Raw genomic sequence first — 16,989 nt, 5'->3', positions numbered from 1 at the left:
GTGTCTTGATCCTCACCGGGCGCCCACAGGGCTTGCGTCCATTGGCACCGCTCTGGCGGTGGTAATGATGACTTGCTAACTTATCTGTCCGTCAGCACCCAGCAGCTGGAATTCTGCTGTGAGGGGCCTTCCCCTTCTCCCTCATCGGGCTGTGTGTGTGGACGTGTCTTTTATCAGTGTGGATTCTTATTTTATCCAACGTGATTGTAATCTCTGGCTCTCATTGTCATTGTCATTGTCACCTTGCCCGGCACAAACAGCTGGCTAGATGCCGGGGAGGAGAAGGGAGTTGGGATTTGACATGTGTCCACTGTAGGGCCTGGGGGCCAGGATGACCTGTGACCTCAGGCAAGTTGGTGAGTACCTCGGGGTCCCTCGTTACCCTGATGTTAGCAAGAGAGGTTGGGCTGACCTTGAAGGCCCTTTTGCTCCCTTTGGGGTCCCCTTCCAGGCCTTGTGCTGTCCCCCTGCTGAGACTGGGAGTTGGCTGTGGGGCAGTTCCTGGTGGCCAGCTGTCTGTGGGCGTGATGACGCAGAGGGAGGTTCCTTGGTCCCGCCCACCTCACTTCCCCATGGTGCTTCTCCAGCAGGGCCCTTCCTCTGCAGGACTGAGGTCTGTTTATTCTCGTTAGTAACCAAACACTGACCTCATCCTGGCACCAGCTCTCCTGACCTTTGGGTCTGTTAGCCTTCATATCTTTCTTAAAGAAACACAGCTGCGTGGGCTGGTGGAGTGCTGCAGTGATGGCCCCTACCCAGTGTGCCCACCACGCCCGCCTGTGCCCGCCTGTGCTCACCAGGCCAGAAGCGCCCTTGGAGGCTTCCAACTCCCTTATTGTGCAGAGAGGTGTTCTGGGGCCCAGAGAAGGGAGGCGACCTGCCCAGGGTCACACAGCAAGTGATGGCAGGACCCGGCCCCTGGTGCATAGAATCTGCTCCCCTCACTGCTGGTGCCCACCCGCCCTTTCCAAAGCCGAGCCTCACCGTCCCCTCTCAGAGCCCGGGCTGGGTGCTTGGTGCCGGGGAGAGGGCTGATGTTTTAGGAATGTGAGGGTTGCCAGCCTTCTCCAGGTGCTGTCTTGGTGTGTGACACAGCCCTGCAAGAACTTGCAAAGGGGCGTGAGGGGCGGGCACACTCCAGTAAGAAGCACCCTGCAGCCCAGGACCCAGCGCATCCCGGGGGAGTGCCTCATCTGCCAGCTCGGGCAGGGACTGGGGGTCTCCCCGGCAGCTGAGGCTTGGCCAGAGGCACCGTGGAGGAGCTGCTGTGTGGGGACAACCACAGTCACCTTTGGCTGAGGGTGAGGGAGTGAGGGCATGGGGGGAGGGGGAGTTCAGGCGGGAAAGCAGGGGGGCAGATCCGTGCAGCGAGTGGAACAGGATGTCTCCAGCAGTCCTGGGTGGTGGGAGGAGGGTCCGCAGGGGCCCTGCGCGCAGTCACAGAGCAGCCCGGCGGGCCACCGTGAGAAGCAGGCCTGCCTCTGCAGGTGGTGAGGCCGAGGCCCGAGGGAAGTCCCTTGCTCAGGTGCCGCACGGGGATGCGAACTCTGAACTTGTGCTTGTGGAGGCTCTGGAAGGATCTGTGAGGAGATTGTCTCCACCTCCCAACACACCCCCCGCCCCAATTCCAGGCTGCAGGGGCCTGGCCTGGGGGTTCCAGAGTCCTCCCCGCAGCCCAGTGAGGAGAAGCATCATTCCTCCCATTATGAGGACGCAGAGGCTCAGAGATGTTTAGTCGCTAATGTGAGGTCGCAGGGCAGGTCCCTCTCCCGTGGAGGATCACACCCCCGGCGCATCCTTAGCGGCCTGGGGTGACCAAGTGCGTGGCGAGTAGGATGTTGAGCTCCAGGCTTGCCAGTCCCATTGTGAGCCACCGACTGAGGTCACGCTGGGAAGTGGAGGGTTTGCCAAGCCCTGCCCAAGGTGAGCAGGTGACCTTTGAGTCCTGGAAGCTTGTGCACCCTCTCCCTTGTGCGGAAAGCTGTGGGTCCAAAGGGCAATTTCAACTCAGTTTACTGGGTGAAAGGCAGCCTGGGCCGCAGGGTCATTCAGAGAGCTGAGCCGATGAGCGATGGCAGGACCGGAGTGCACCTGGGGTGACGCGTGAATCCCAAACACCCAGAGCCCCCCGTCAGCACCAACACCTGCAACGCCGTGGCCCTTCTCTGGAAGGGTGTTGTGCAGGGAGCAGGCCCTTCCTTTTGGGAGGCTCGGGGAACCTGCTCTGTCTTCTTGGTTCCCAAGGCACACTGAGGCCTGGGCGGGGATGCCCCTGTCCAGCAAATGCAGCCAGCCCGGACCGGCCGACCCCACGCCCAGGCCCTCTCTGCTGCATGGCGGGGATTGGGGCGGTGCCCGTCTCCTCGTTGCCAGCTGGGCCGGTCCATGCCTCCCTGGAGACAGCCTTGAGAAGGCCCCCATGATGACCTGGGGTGGACACGCAGGTCTGTGAGCTTTCTCAGAGCTGTTGGGTCACACAGCAAGCTCACGGCACCCCCAGGCAGCAGCCCGGGTCCTGCCCACCCGCCCTGGATCCCGGAGGAGACCCCTCCATTCTTCTGGCGTGGGAGCCATCTGGGCACAGGCTCCTCTGGCCTGGGAGAGCTTTGTCCTTCCTTTCCCTGAAACTCACACCTGGACCCCCAGCTTCGGGGTTTGCCCCATCATTGCAGCATTCGAATCAGACCTCCAGGCGACCTGTGACCACGGACGTCCTCCCTGGTCTCCCTCAGCCTGGGCTTCTCATTGCCACATGGTCCTGGGGCCCGGTTAGTGCCGGCTTGGGCCATTTCTCCTCTCGCCACGTTCCTTTCCTCTTTTCTAGACCCACTTTCTGCCTGGACTTGGCTCGGACTGTCTCTTTGAGACTGTTTCCCAGGGGGCTTTGAACTGGGGTGGGGCGCAATTTGCTGGGAGGCGGGGGCCTGAACCTGGACTCACCTGCTCGCTCATTCCCTCCCTCCCTCTAGGCTGCCTGCTGTGCGTCCACGAACACAGGGCTGGGTGCTGGCTGTCAGTCACTAGGGTCTGTCCAGCCCCAGTGGTCCAGGCACACAGGACCCTCACCCGCCCCAGGACTCTGTTTACGGTGGAGAGGTCTTCCCTGCGGTGTATGGAACCAGCCTCGGCTTGTTCCCCCATCACAGCCAGCTCAGCGGTCCCTGTACTCCATGCTCTACAAAAATCTCAACTTAAAATAGAGAAGGGGGCCTTTGCTTTATGAGCAAACAATACCACCTTTGCTTCAGATAACCTCCGAGTGTGACATTCCTAAATTGGATTCACTTTTAAAAGTTTGTGGTGATACACCAGCCTTTGCTAGATTTGAAAGGGAGGCAAATGCAGGGGGCTCGGGTGGGCCAGGCCCCAGGTGGGCAGTCATGCAGTGGAGGTGAGTGTGGCCTGATTTCTGCCATCTCCATGGTGACCTGGTGCTGGCGTGCCCTCAGCTGGCAGCGTGGAAGCCTCAGCTCGCCGTTCTTTCCCATCAAGGTCATGCCACTGGAGTGTGAGCAGTGGAGAGGTTGGGGCTGGTTTTTATTGAGCATCTACTAAGGAATTGCCAGGCGCGATGCCAGGGGCTTTTAGAGCTGCTCCCTTTCTTAATCCTCACAGCAGCCTTCCAAGGTTGGTGTTTTAAATCTCATTTTTAAATGAAACTGAGGTTCAGAGTGGCTAGGCAAGTCACCTGAAGTCGCACAGCCACAGCTTTTAGTTCCTCTGTTAGATTCCTGTGGCTGCTGTCACAGATTACAACCTTGGTGGCTTGAACAACACAAATGTATTATCTTAGAGCTCTGAGGTCAGAAGTGCTGAAGTCAAGGTGTCAGCAGGGCTGCGCTCTTTCTGGAGACCTGAGGGGGAATCCTTCTCCTGCCTCTTCCAGCTTCTAGATGCCACCCGCATTCCTTGGCTCGTGGCCCCGTTCCTGTCTTCAGAGCCAGCAACAGGGCGTTTCTCTGACCATTCCTCAGTCACCTCTCCTGACCACAGCCAGGAAGGGCTCTCCGTTTTTACACAGTCATGAGGTTAAATTGGGTCCACCTGGATCATGCAGGCTAATCCCCCCTCTTGACCGCCATAACCTTAGTCGCATCTGCAAAGTCTCTTTGGCCGCGTGAGGTCACATATTCATAGATTCCAGGGGTTGAGCGTGGGCATCTTTGGGTGGACAGTAGTCTGCCAAGTACAGTTCATAAGCGCAGGCTGATATCTTTATTGTGATGTCATTTGGGGAGACTGAGGCCCGAGGGTGCTGCCGGAGCTGCAATGTTTCACCCGTTTTCTCCTCTTGCGACACGCCCTGGCCACAAAAGGAGTTGGTCCTTCACTGGCTGGAAGGATGCGCCCTCCCCAGGACCTCGGGGGATGCACCCTGAAGCCCAGTCTTGTCCGTGATCTTTTGGTCAGCAGTCACCTGCTGTGGGTTTTCTGTGAAGCGGGAAGGGCAGTTTGCTGTCCTCGTGCCGAGTCTGTGTCATTTTAACGGGCGGGTCCTTGCTGCCCTGCCTATTTGCAGGGATGCGGCCTTGTAGGGGCTCTTGGGTCACATCTCTGTCCTGCCCTCTGACCCTCTGGGTCACCTGGGCCTCCTGCCTGCATCTCTCTGGGCCTGGGTGAGGGAAAGGGCTTGGTCAAGGTCACAGAGCAGTTGGGGCAGAGAGGGAACCCGCTCTTGTCCCTAAGCGGTCTGCGGGAGGGTGGTTTCCCACTGCTGTCAGCCTCCCATCCCTGTGGCCCTTCCTCCCCATAGGCTCCTGACCTGCTGCCATTTCACTGCTCCCAAGGGGTGGGGGGCGGCACCAAAGGATGCTCGTTGCCAGGGATGTTGTGAGGTTTTCCAAAGGCAGCCTGGGAATTGGGACCGAGGGAGGGGGTGTTCCAACATCAAAAGCTTCCAGTATCTTTTCTGGAGCGTCTGTTGCGCTGCCCCAACTCTCTTCCTTTTACTTAAAAAATGTTATTATTACTATTATTGTGAAGAAATATATAAAAAGAAACAAGCTTGGAGAATAATGAGACTATTGATGCCACTGCCCACCTTTATCAGATTGCCAACAATAAAGCCTTTTAGCATCAGATCCTTTTGAGAAATAAAGTGGTACAGGTAGAGTTGAGGCATCTTGTGTGTCACCTCCTCACCCCCGCCTCCCCAGAACCTTCCCTCGCCAGGAATTCGGTACCTAACCCCTCTCCTGCACAGATGTTATTTCTCTTACAGGTTGTATGTCCATAAGCAACGTACGATGATGCTTTGCAGGTTTTCCGACTTTATAAATGATGTCACATTTATATGTGTCCCTCAGTTCCGCCTCCCCGCCCCTCCCCCCATCGTGCTTTTGAGATGTATCCTTGTTGATGGTACCTGTAATTCCACTTCATTCGTTTCCAGTTCTGCATAGTATTTCATTGTTTGGTTAAACCACAATTCATCTGGTCTCCCAGGGAGGACTTTGAGGTGGTCTCCATTTTTTTCACTACTTTGGCCAGCGCTGGGACACGTTCTTGGACCTGTTTCTGCTCGCCTGGACCGCCGGGGGTCCTTGAAGGCAGGTGCATCTTCAGTGGCGGGAAGCCATGCCGGGTGGCTGTCTGATCTGCTGTGCCAGGGCGCCCCGTGTCCTGCTTCCTGCTTCTTACGCTCTTGCCATCACATGAGTGACCACTATTCACTTTCTGTCGGTCAAATGGCTGAAACTGTCTCATTGTCTTTGTTTGCAGGAGGCTGGTCTTCTGACTGTGCTCACAGATCTGTGGTCTGCTGTTGGGCAGGGTTTTTAATGTTCACACAGTTGAGTGTGACAGGTCTTCCCTTTATGGTTTGTTCGTTTTGCTTCTTGATTAAGAAATCCTTTCCTACTTGAAAGCTGGAACTGCTCTTTTTATTTTTTTTTCTTCTTTTTCTTGTTTTTCCTCCCTCCCTCCCTTTTTGGAGTTGCTCTTTTTATTGAATATGTTACAATATTGCTTCTGCTTTATGTTTTGGTTTTTTGGCCGTGAGGCATGTGGGATCTTAGCTCCCCGCCCAGGGATCGAACCTGCACCCCCTGCATTGGAAGGCGAAGTCTTAACCACTGGACCGCCAGGGAAGTCCTGGAGTAGTTCTTTTTTAACAACAGCTGTACTGAGACAAAATTCACACAGTTAATATATATATGAAAGTATACAATTCATTGCTTTTTACTACATTCACAGAGTTACCCAACCATCACTGTCTAATTCCAGGTCATTTTTATCACCCCAGAGAGAGAGTCTGTGCTTGTCCACAGTTACTCCCTGTTCTTCCTCCCCCTCGGCCCTTGGCAGCCACCAATCTATTTTCTGTCTCTGTGAATTTGCCGACTCTGGACATTTCATATAAATGGAGTCGTACGATATGTGGTGTTTTGTGACTGGCTTCTTGCCTGTAGCATAAGTTGTCACCCTTTGTATCAAACAAGCGCAAGTCTTTAGAGTTGTTTTTTCCCATAGAACTCTCTGTCCTTCTCGGAACTGCCTTCTGTGTGTGGTGTGAGGTTGGGATTGAATTTTTACTCTCCGCACCCGCCGCAGTCCCTTTCATGAAACACCTCAGCCTTCCCCCACCGGCACAGAATGCTGCAGGGCATGCGTGCCAGGCGCGCAGAGCTTCTGCGGGCCCTCACCACCCCGGGAATCCCTCCACCTTTCTTGTGATGACTTATTCTTGTTTTTACTGAATCAGCAAAGCGCTGTCCAGACAGGGTGCTGCCGCCAGAGCTGGTGCTGCTTGGAGCCCCTCTTTCTCTTTCTCTTGCTTCCTATGCTTTGAGCCCCAGCTCTGCTGCTCACGCGCAGGGCGGGGTTCCTGCTGAGGTGTCAGATCTCCGGCCGGACTTCCAGCCACTCCCCGGTGTCCGATGACGCAGCCGCACCTAGATTTTCTGTGTGCTGGGCCCGCTCCACCTGCCACAGCTCCCCGCACCTCACCGCCTCTGCAGGCGGCTGGAGTGTGCCCTGCCGTCCTGCCCCCTCCCTCCTGCCTCCTCTGCTGGACAGTTGGCTCCATTCTGGGCCCACCAGCTTTACATGCTTGGTAGAGACATGCATGATGTCTAACAATGAAAGCAAACTCCCTTTCCCCCGAAACCAGCAAGGTCTCCACTTCTGGCTACCAAGGGGCTTGGCACATACACTCAGGGGCTCCCTGAATGTTTACCCGCCTACCCCCTTTCCTCACCACCTTCAGACATCTGTCCCGCATGTCCTGGCCGCCTCGGAGCCCCTGTGGTACGGCTGTGTTTGCAGGGGTTGAGCCCCAGTGAGTAGTCAGGGCCAGGAGGTGTGGGGTCCCTCGGGAAAGGAGCCCGAGAGGGGGACAATTTGAACAGTCACTGCTCAGCATAGATCAGGGGTCCCCAGCCCTGTGTGCACGTTAGAATCACCTGGAGGACGTTTAAAATGTATGGACATCCAGGCCCCTTCGCTGGAGTCCAGTTTAGTTGGTTCCAGGGGAGAAGAGATCAAATGTTAAAATGTCCCCAGGGAGACCCAGGCCAGGTGTGACTTGCCTTCTGTGTGGCTAGGTGGCTGTGCTGGGGCCTCTAGGTGGTCTGTTCAGCCTCTATCAATAATTCCCAATCATTCAGAGTTAAATCAGGTTGGGGGGGAGGGGACATGAACAGTGCTGACACCTGAACAGTCACCTAAGCACACAGGTTAATTTCTGGGCCTGATAATTGAAGGCACAGGAAAGGAATTCTGTTTTTCCTGTTTTCCCCTGGTTTTGAAGTAATGACGCAGTTTCACTTTGGGATGGTCGGGCCTCCCAAGCGGTAGATGGAAAAATAAGTTTGAGTTTTCAGCTTGAGAGCACCCGTGCTGCAGGCGGATCCAAACCGGGGTGTATTCTACTTTTTGTTTTGTTTTTTTTGCGGTATGTGAGCCTCTCACTGTTGTGGCCTCTCCCGTTGCGGAGCACAGGCTCCGGACGCGCAGGCTCAGCGGCCATGGCTCACGGGCCCAGCCGCTCCGCGGCATGTGGGATCTTCCCGGACTGGGGCACGAACCCGTGTCCCCTGCATCGGCAGGCGGACTCTCAATCACTGCACCACCAGGGAAGCCCCAAACTGGAGTGTGTTCTAAATGAGCCGGGTTGGACTCGGCCTCCTGCTTGGCCACTCCGTCGAGATTTCAGCGCAGGTTGAATTAAATGCCAGGCGTCCCCGGGTGGACAGAGCACCGATCCGTGGGGTCCTGGTCTGTGTGTGTGGCACACGGAGGGGCAGGTGGGAGCCAGGAGACAGCCGTGCGCCTCGTCAGGAGAGGCCGAGCGGCCAGCGTGGCGAGATCTCAGTTCGCATCAATGCAGTTGTTCGTTTCTCTCTGTGCCCATTAATTTTCTTGCCTCTGCAGGCTCAGGATGGAGAGGGTGGGGTCACGGCTGTCCACTTGAGTTGGGGACGTGGGATTTGAGGTTTCCAGGATCCCACGTATCAGGGCATGGAGGGGGAGCTTGGGAGGGCCTGGGGGCCAGGCTTTCGGACATTCATGACCCCATGAGGCCCAGAGTCTTGGGGCTTGCAGGTGCCCTGGGGTGGGGGTCCCAGGGGCGAGAGGGCCAGGAGAACGCCGTCCAGGGTGGAGTTCCCTGGAGCCTGGGCCCAGTCTTAGAGGCTGAGAGTCTCCAGAACCGCCCCACGAAGAGAATGTTTGCTCAGGGAGGGGAGGGAGCCATGAGTCTTCCCAAGCCCTGCCCTTCTCTGCCTCGGTGGGCGGCCTGCAGGAGCACCGGGTTTGGGGATGGAGACACGCACGCACGCACGCACGCACGCGCACGTCTTGACTTTCAGCCCTGCTTTTATGACTCTGTGACTGGACCCGTTACTGGGCCCCTCCTGAACCTTGGTTTCTGTGTCTCCCTGGCAGAGTCAAGGCTTGGAATGAGCAGTGCCAGCCACCACGGTGCTGATGTTCTGCGAGGCCCAGGGTGATCATATGGGGCCCCCAGGGCTGCTGGGGGAGCTTTGAGGCAGGGTGGAAAGAACCTTGGCTCTGGACAAACCTGGGTTCAAATCCCAGCCCTGCAGTGTTTTCGCTGTGTGACTTTGGACGTGCTACTTAACCTCTCTGAGTCTCAGGCTCCTCTGCAGTAAACAGGGATAGCTCGGTGTGAGAATTACGGGGGCGTGCTGGGAGGGCTGGGGTTTTGCTTGGCGTCTGCTGGCACATAAGAGGCGCTCAGTAACATTTGCGTGTGCGAATGGGAAAGAAGGGTCCCTTCTCGATGTCCTGTGTGGACAGGGGAACTCTTCTTCACGCCCGAGGCTCTGGTAGTCATCTCGGAGTTTGCAGCCGGCTGCCTTGGCCTGCCCACCATGCAGACCTACTGGTGGGCAGCTCAGGTGGGCAGGCCCGCCTGGAGGAGGGAGGGGCAGGGGCAGCCCTCCCCGCTCAGCGCTGCCACTCCTCCTCGCAGGAACCTGATGTTCCTCTGATATGCCTCCTCAGCCCTTTCGCCTTCATCCATAAATAATATCTGTCTCACATTCAGCCCGCACCTCCTGGGGCCGCGATGTATGCCAGGAGGCAGATGCGCCCTCAGCTGGGACTCGCCTTCCATCCTCCCCATCCCCACCCTGCCTTGTCTGCCTGTCAGAGTCCTGCTTGCTCTTAAGTGCTCAGCTCAGATGCCACCTCCTTCAGGAAGGAGTCCCTGATTTCTCCCCATCAGCGCATCCTTGCTCTCTGCCCCCCTCATCCCTGGGCTGAGCCGCTTCACTCCACCCTTTGCCCTTCCGCAAACGTGGTTATTCCTGCAGCTCCTGCACTAGGCTGCGAGACCCTCGCAGTAGGGGACCATGCCCTTACACGAGCATGCGTGATTGCTGGTCCTGCCGGTGCCTGGCTCTGCGACGTTGGGTGGACCCATTCACTCGCTGAGTGTTCTTTTTGTCCTCTATATGATAGGCCTTCTGCCGCCCACCTGGCAGGGTCCCTGGGGGATCTAGAGGGTAGTAGAGTGAGTACGTTGGCACCGGGGCCCTCCTCCCAGCTACGTGGGGAAACTTCAGTGTTCCAGGGGCTCCCATCCCGTACTGAGCTTCTGCTTGCTTTTCACTAGTGATGGGGAGCTCACAGCCCCCTGGTAGCCTGGACGGTCGTGAAACAGGTAACTTGCCTTTCTAGTCCTGGATTTGGGGGATTGTTTGGGGGATTGCTCTGCAAGGATTCAGTCCTTTGGTGACCTTTGGGATTGTTCAGTGTCTGGGGAGTAGGTGGGCCTGGGGTTGGAACATCCTCCAAGTCCTTGAAGAAGACAGGACCGTTCCCAGGCTCTGCCGGACCAGTGTCCCGGGCCTTGATGGGGCTGTGCATTCATCAGAGGTGAGGGCAGCAGGGACACCAGCCTGGTCTGTGGGCAGGGTGGGAGGGCAGCGGCCGCTCTGGCACTGAGTACCGGCCTGTTTCCCAGCAGGACTGGGTACTGCAGAAAGTGTGGCCTTTGCCTTGAGCCCAGGGCTGCACTGAGCCCGAGGTAGGGAAGGCTGCCTGGGGAGAGCAGGTTGCCCTGTCACTGCCTGGTCTGCAGCTGTCACTTCACATCCCGGAGCCTCAGTTTCTTCATCTGTAAACAGGGGTCGGTCACCTGCTCACAGTGAGAGACGATGAGGACAATTGCCTGTAAGTAAGGCACACCGTTGGTGCTCATTAAGTGTGTGGTTACTGCTGCTTCTTGCTGGAATGACCTCGCCTTGCTCTGTGTCTGTCTTAACTCTGTTCGAGCTGCTATAACAGAATACCACAGACTGGGTGGCTCATAAACAACAGGAATTTCTCTCTGGTCTGGAGGCTGGAAGCCCAAGGTCAGGGTGCTGGCAGACTGAGTGTCTGGAGAGGGCCACTTCCTGGTTCACAGACGGTTGTCTCCCTGCTGTGTCTTCGTTTGGCGGAAGAGGCAAGAGAGCTCTGTGGGGGTCTCTTTGGTTAGGACACTAATCTCACTCACAAGGGCTCCACCCTCGTGACCTCATCACCTCCCAAAGGCCCTGCCTCCTAACACCATCACACTGGGCGTTAGGTTTCAACATATGGATTCTGGGGGACACCGACATCCAGACCATAGCACGTCCCTGGTGCCCGGAGCTGGTCCGAGCTCCCTGGGGGTGGTTCTCCTGGTGGCCCTGCCTGTGTGACTTTGTGCATCGCCGCATCCTTGTTTCTGTGCCTGTGGGGGGATGGGGATACCTCCACATGGGGGTGAAGTGTCTGAGGTTACCTGTGAGAGCTGACAGCTCCACCACATCCCGGGCAGGTGGGAGGCACGGGTGGAGACCGAGGCTCCGTGGTGCAGAGTGGGCCTGCCCTACTTGGTTTTGATTTCCACGGCCCGCAGGTATGTGTGGCACTCACCTGTCCCCTTGGGGGCCAGTCCTGGGGCGGGGGAGAAAGGAGAGAAGCCCAGGAACCGACTCACGGGAAGGCACATGCTCTCAGGAGCTGCCCTCATCCTCTGGGGCAGAGAGGGAGGGAAGCCTGGAATGGTGACGGTGCTTCTGTTTAATGAGGCCCCTCCACCTCGGGGGAGCCACTGGCCCCGGTGCCACAGCCGACCCCTCGTAATGAAGTGGAAGGAGAAGGGAGTTGAATCAGCCGGGCTGCGTTGTGGAAACGCCGACCATCTCACGGCAGAGCTGCTGGGAGTGAGCAGGGGCCCAAGGTGTGGCGTTGCTGAGTCTCCTGCTGATGACCTGCCGCAAAGCCTGCCTGTCCCCGAGACCTTATAGGGACCCCGCTCAGGGAGAGGGGGTAGAAGGGAGGCAGGGCTGGTGGGGACCCTGGAAGAGGCAGCAGCTGGAGAATCAGGCCCCGCATGTGGCTGTGTGCCACCCCCCAGGCCCCTGCCCCAGCCTCCATCCACTTCCTCCTTTGCAGAGAGGGAAAGTCGTACTTTTTCCCAAGCTGTGGCAGGTACTGTGGGCGCCCTGCCCAGATCCCCGTGGCACTCACCGCCTCCGTGCCCACCGCCCGCTTCACCTGTGGGCACCTGCAGCTCTGCCTGGGAGCTTGCCCTGTCCCCTCTCCAGGTGGGCACTCCTGGGGCATGAACACCACCCTCCTGCCACGAGCGGCTCCCACCAGGGAGCCCTTGGGCAGGCGAGCAACTGTGAGACCCCCAGCGGGTTCACACCCTTCTCATCAGCTCCCATTCCCCGCCTCACCTCTCCACACCCTCACCTGGGCTTCCTGGGGTCACCTCCCACGTAACCCGCTTGTATGCGAATCCTTGTCTCACCCAAATTAAGATGAAAGTTCCTGGTGAGGTTGGCACAAGACAACAGGGTAAATGCTGTGGGCTGAGGTCTGAGGGACAGTTGCCGTTGGCCGCTGGCATGCTGTACCCTCTGTGGCCTTGGGGTGCCAGGTCACTGTCACAGGCTGAGCGCTTCTTACTGTCATTGCAGCTGCTGCTGGTGGGAGCTCATAGGATTAAGAGTCAACTCGTCTGGGGAAACCTGTTCGACCCAGCCCGTAGGACTGATTCCTGTTAGGTCTTCAGGTTTTTCCAAGGGCCTACTGCGTGCTTAGCGGTGAGCTAGGTGGGGAGGGGGTGACAGGGGTGGTTGGACATGGCCTCTGGCCCCCAAATTCTTGCAGTTTGGACCGATGGTGAGGCTGGGGTGACATTGCCTAGGCAGGCAGGGGGCCAGGCTGCAGGGGGCGGAGATGTGACCTGGCAGCTTCCGGGAGGGCAGAGTGCCCTGATGGTCAACGCCAGCACCTGGCACAGGACTCCTCGGTGGAGCTGATCAGCGCCAGTGGGGAGGGGCTTGCAGACCCTCGGCTCCAGGACTCCACCCACCCACGGGCTGCTCTGGTCCTGCACGCCCCGGGAACAAGGACCCGTGAGGAGGGGCGTAGGAGGGCTGATGTTCAGGCTCCTGTGGGCGAGAATGTTGCGGGAGCTCTCCCTGTCACTCCAGATGGAAGGTGGATCGTGAGTCCCCCAGCATTGGACCAGTGGGCCCTGGGAGGGTCAGGGAATGTCCAGGGGATACCTTGGCCAGCCTGGCTCGGGGTCCTTTTCGTAGTCACCTCCCTCATTCCACCCCCCACCCCCCCCAGCAGTCAAGCCAGGAAATGGCTCTTCCCTCCCTGCTGGCTCTCCTCCTTGTTACTGCAAACCTGGGATTAATTTAATTACACGCTTGTCTCCAAGAGGTGGGGGCATGGAGGCGCCCCGTGGGATTGTGAGTTGCCCGAGGCTGCTGGGAAGGATCGTCCTCCCAGGGAGCCGGGCCCTTCCTGGCATCCCCTGCCCTCCTGCTCTCGCCCCTGCCACCAACCCCGACTTGGGGGCCCACCTAGCTCTCACTCTTCCCCACGGCAGGGCACCTGCTCTGACCCCCAGGTGACCAGATGTCCGGCTCCCTGGCTCCTGGCAGCATGCAGAGCCTGGCTTGGGGAGCTGAGGGTAGGGGCGGTGGGGACGGGGTCCCGTGTGGCCGGGGAGGCTTATCTGGGTCTTTGAGGAGGCGGCCTCATAGCCTGTTAAACTCTGCAGGATCGGGCAGGCTCAGGGCTGAGCCGGGGCCTCGGAAAAGGCCCCCAGAGCAGAGCTGGGGGCAATGGGCAGAGGGTGGCCGATGGGGCCCACTTTCCACGCCATCCTCTGGGCCACCCTTCTGTTTCCCTTGACATTAACACGGGACTCTGCGATGTGAAGGTACAATTGTTTAGTCCCTTCTCCTTTTTTATAAAGAAAGATTTCTCCCTATTCTAAAGGGAGATTACTTGAAAATTAACAAGAAACAGTGTGAATAAATAAAGTCACCCATCTCCTCGTCAGCAACACCACGGTCAGTATCTCTGTGTGCCTCGTTCCTGGATTTCTGTTTCAATATTTTTAAACATAATAGCAATTCTACGTGTAGTTTTGTGTCCAGTTCTTTTCACTGGCGTTTAAGTGTTTTTCTTACCGTTGAGGAGAGAGACTCTCCTAAACGTCGTTGGTTGGCGACAAGGGTATAAACTCTCTGCTGTTGCTGGACGAATAGTTGTTTCCAGTTTGGGTCACTGTAACGCTGTCTGCATTCTTCATGATTGCAATTAATTCGTTAGGATGCGTTCCATTGGGAGCACTGGGTGATTAAAGGCATTTTAAGCTTCTCACATTGTTCTTTTGAAATTCAAAAGAAAAACCCAGCAAACCTTGATGTCTGAAGCGTAGTTCATCCTCTGCAGCCTCTTGGGGTTTGGGGCGAACCCAGACAGAGGGGCTGAGCGGAGCGGCTCCTTGCTCTGGGGCCGTGGACGCGGCCTGTGGTTTGTGCGTGAGCGATGGCCTGTGTCCCTTCTCGTGGCCCTGGCTCTGTCGCCGCTCCTTCTTCCCGACTGCCATCCTGGGAGGTGGGCGTGAGGCTGTGGAGTGGCGGTGTGCCCGGCCCGCCTGTTGCCCAGCGCGGGCGCTAAGCTGGTCGGCACGTCTGCTGACTCCCTCCCACCCAGGCCAAGCTCCAGCGGCAGTCTGACAGAGAAGGGCAGGGCTGGGAGCTCCTGGCTCAGCGCATCGGAATGGCAGAGGGACACAAAATCGCCCCCACAGCCAGGAGACCATGGGCGGGCGGTGTGCCCGCCTTCGGGGTGGCTCTGCGACCGTACAGGGCAGCGTGAGAGTTAGTGACCTGACTCAGGTCGCTGGTCCTTCTCCTGGCTTCAGGGCTGTGCCTGGCAGCACATCCCCTGGTGGGGCTGCGGTGCGCGAGGGGGCTGGCTTGCGGCCGTGCCCGAGGGTTGGGCAGTAGTGGGGCGTCCAGGGGAGACGCTTGACCAAGAGCCACGTCTCATTAGGGACCTCTGCCGGCTTCTCACAATGGCACGGTGCTGTCAGCTCCTCTCAGAGCGGCGGGACACTTGGGGTCCTGAGCACTGACCTATGGGGGTGGGCCTGGAAGTCTGGGCCCTGGGCCCCCCTGCTCACCTGCCAGCAAGTAGGGACACTATTCTTGTGGCCTCCTCGTCTGGAAAATGGGGACGATGTCTTTTGGCCCCTGTGAGCCTTCAAGGAGGCGCCAGGTGCAGGGGCTGCCGTGCGTCACACAGGGGGTGAATGGGGGGGACCTTCCCTCCCCCGCCGACCCCACCCAGAGGGGGACGACATAGGGGTCAGTGGTTGTTTTAACGTGTAAGGTTGAGGGAGCTGGGAGGGTCTGGAGTTTACCTTATCCGCTGTTTCCCGGGTGGTGTTCCAGGGAACCCTCCTGCCGGCAGCAGGTGGAGGACACAGAGGATTGGGGAGGCCAGGCTGCACCCCATCTCCGTCCCCCTGCTCACAGGGCCCAGCACCCCTGGAACACCGAGGCCCTTCCCATCAGGCCTGTTCGTGAGGGCGGGTGCGGACACCATGTGGGAACTGCTGGTCAGTTTGGGCTGATTGACGGGTAAACCGAGGCCGGGGGCCAGCATGGGGCGTGAACTGTAGTGACTGCTGAGGGTCCCCTGCCCGGGCCCTGGGCACAGGGAAGCCTCTGCAGTCCCCGCCTGGGGTCCAGTCCCCCCACCCTGCCCCGCCACTGCCCCGCGTGTGTATAAAGAAGCCATTTGCGCCTCTCGCAGGTCACACAGCGGGGCTCCTCGCAGAGCTGCCCTGTGTCACCAGGGTCTCCCTGGGAGCGAGGGGGAGTGGTCTGGCCAGTGACCCTCTTCCTCTCCAGAAGGCTTCGCATTCCTGAGAGGTGACTGGCAGGGAGCAGGGGGGAGGAGTTGGTTATGTAATTGGGGCGGGGTGGGCCGCCCCCCATTCCTGCCCAGGACGGGGCTGAGGGCTCCTGGGCCTGGTCCAGGGCTGGGGAGACAAAGCTCCTGAGGGTATGCTTGGGGAACACGGTGACCCACAGCACGCAGGTCAAGGGGCACACGGGCACCTCCTGTAACTGGGGGCGCGTCAGAGGCAGCAGCTCGGCGCTGCTGTTGGGCGGAAGCTCGTGAAGCCTGGGCCAGCCTCCAGCGCAGGGGGCTTGGGGCCCTGGGGAGGGGGCCACTGGCTGCCCCATCCTCACAGGGCGCCCGTGGAGCTCTCTTCTGCCGGCAGGCCCTGTTGGGGAGGGGCGTGGCGTCCGCGTCACACACCTAAGGGCCCAGGGTTCGTCCGCGGTCATGCTGACTGTGCTGGCGTGGATGCATGACGGTCCAGCTTGTCCTTTGCCTGCACCTCAGCCCCCTGTGCCCACCTGGGAAGGTTAAAAGCCCCCCCGGGGGGGCAGTGGTGTGGGGCATTAGGGAGCTGGCTTTGGTCGAAGGTCTGGTGCCTTCTGAGATGAAGGGCCGCTGGTGTGGTCCGGGAAGAGACCCTGAGTCCTGCTGGGGGTCGGGGCCGGTGGGTACAGCAGGAACAGCGACTGGCCCAGGGGTGGGCAGGGCCCAGACTGGCGTCTGGGCTGTGTGGCCTCTGGCCGGGCGCTCATGCGGGTGAGAGGAGCATAGCCGTCCCTTAGCAGGTGGCAGCAGACCTCCTGGGGGAGGTACCCTGTGCTGTCACAGAGGTGCTCAGACCCACCTTTCTTCCCTGGGCACGGGCACCTGCTGTGACTCTTCCGTCCCCTTGCCTACCCTACCCTGTGTTAACCTTCCCTGTCCCGTGTTCTGCCTCCCTCCCCTTGCCCTCTCTGCCCCATGTCACCCTTGGCCTCCACCCAGGCAGGCTCCCTTGTCCTGGCCTGGAGTGAGTTAGTCGTTAGTTTTCTCCTCTGAGCTGATTTCCAGCCCAATGGGGAGGTAGGACCAGGGCTGTGGGTAGCCAGGGTGGCGGAATTTCTCCCGCTTCTTTTTTTTTTTTAATAGAGACAGGATGCTTTAAGGTGGTTTCTAAAAATTAATTAATTACTTAGCTTATATTTTGGCTGCGTTGGGTCTTCGTTGCTATGCGTGGGCTTTCTCTAGTTGCGGCGAGCAGAGGCTTCTCTTGTTGCGGAGCACAGGCTCTAGGTTGCGTGGGCTTCAGTAGTTGTGGCACTCAGGCTCAGTAGTTGTGGC

The 16,989-nt window shown here is 58.6% G+C and overlaps 1 protein-coding gene across 6 annotated transcripts in view; it reads left to right on the top strand.

The window, feature by feature from the left end:
• CCDC85C (coiled-coil domain containing 85C) overlaps window positions 1-16,989 on the top strand; it is an 83,563-nt gene that overhangs the window by 45,302 nt on the left and 21,272 nt on the right. The window lies entirely within an intron of this gene.

Source organism: Aethalodelphis obliquidens, unplaced genomic scaffold (assembly GCF_003676395.1).
Source record: "Aethalodelphis obliquidens isolate GAN/ISIS:26980383/991018 unplaced genomic scaffold, ASM367639v1 scaffold21, whole genome shotgun sequence".
Lineage (NCBI taxonomy): Eukaryota > Metazoa > Chordata > Mammalia > Artiodactyla > Delphinidae > Aethalodelphis > Aethalodelphis obliquidens.
The sequence above is the reverse complement of the archived record's forward strand: the minus strand, read 5'-3'. Positions and strand labels throughout refer to the sequence as shown.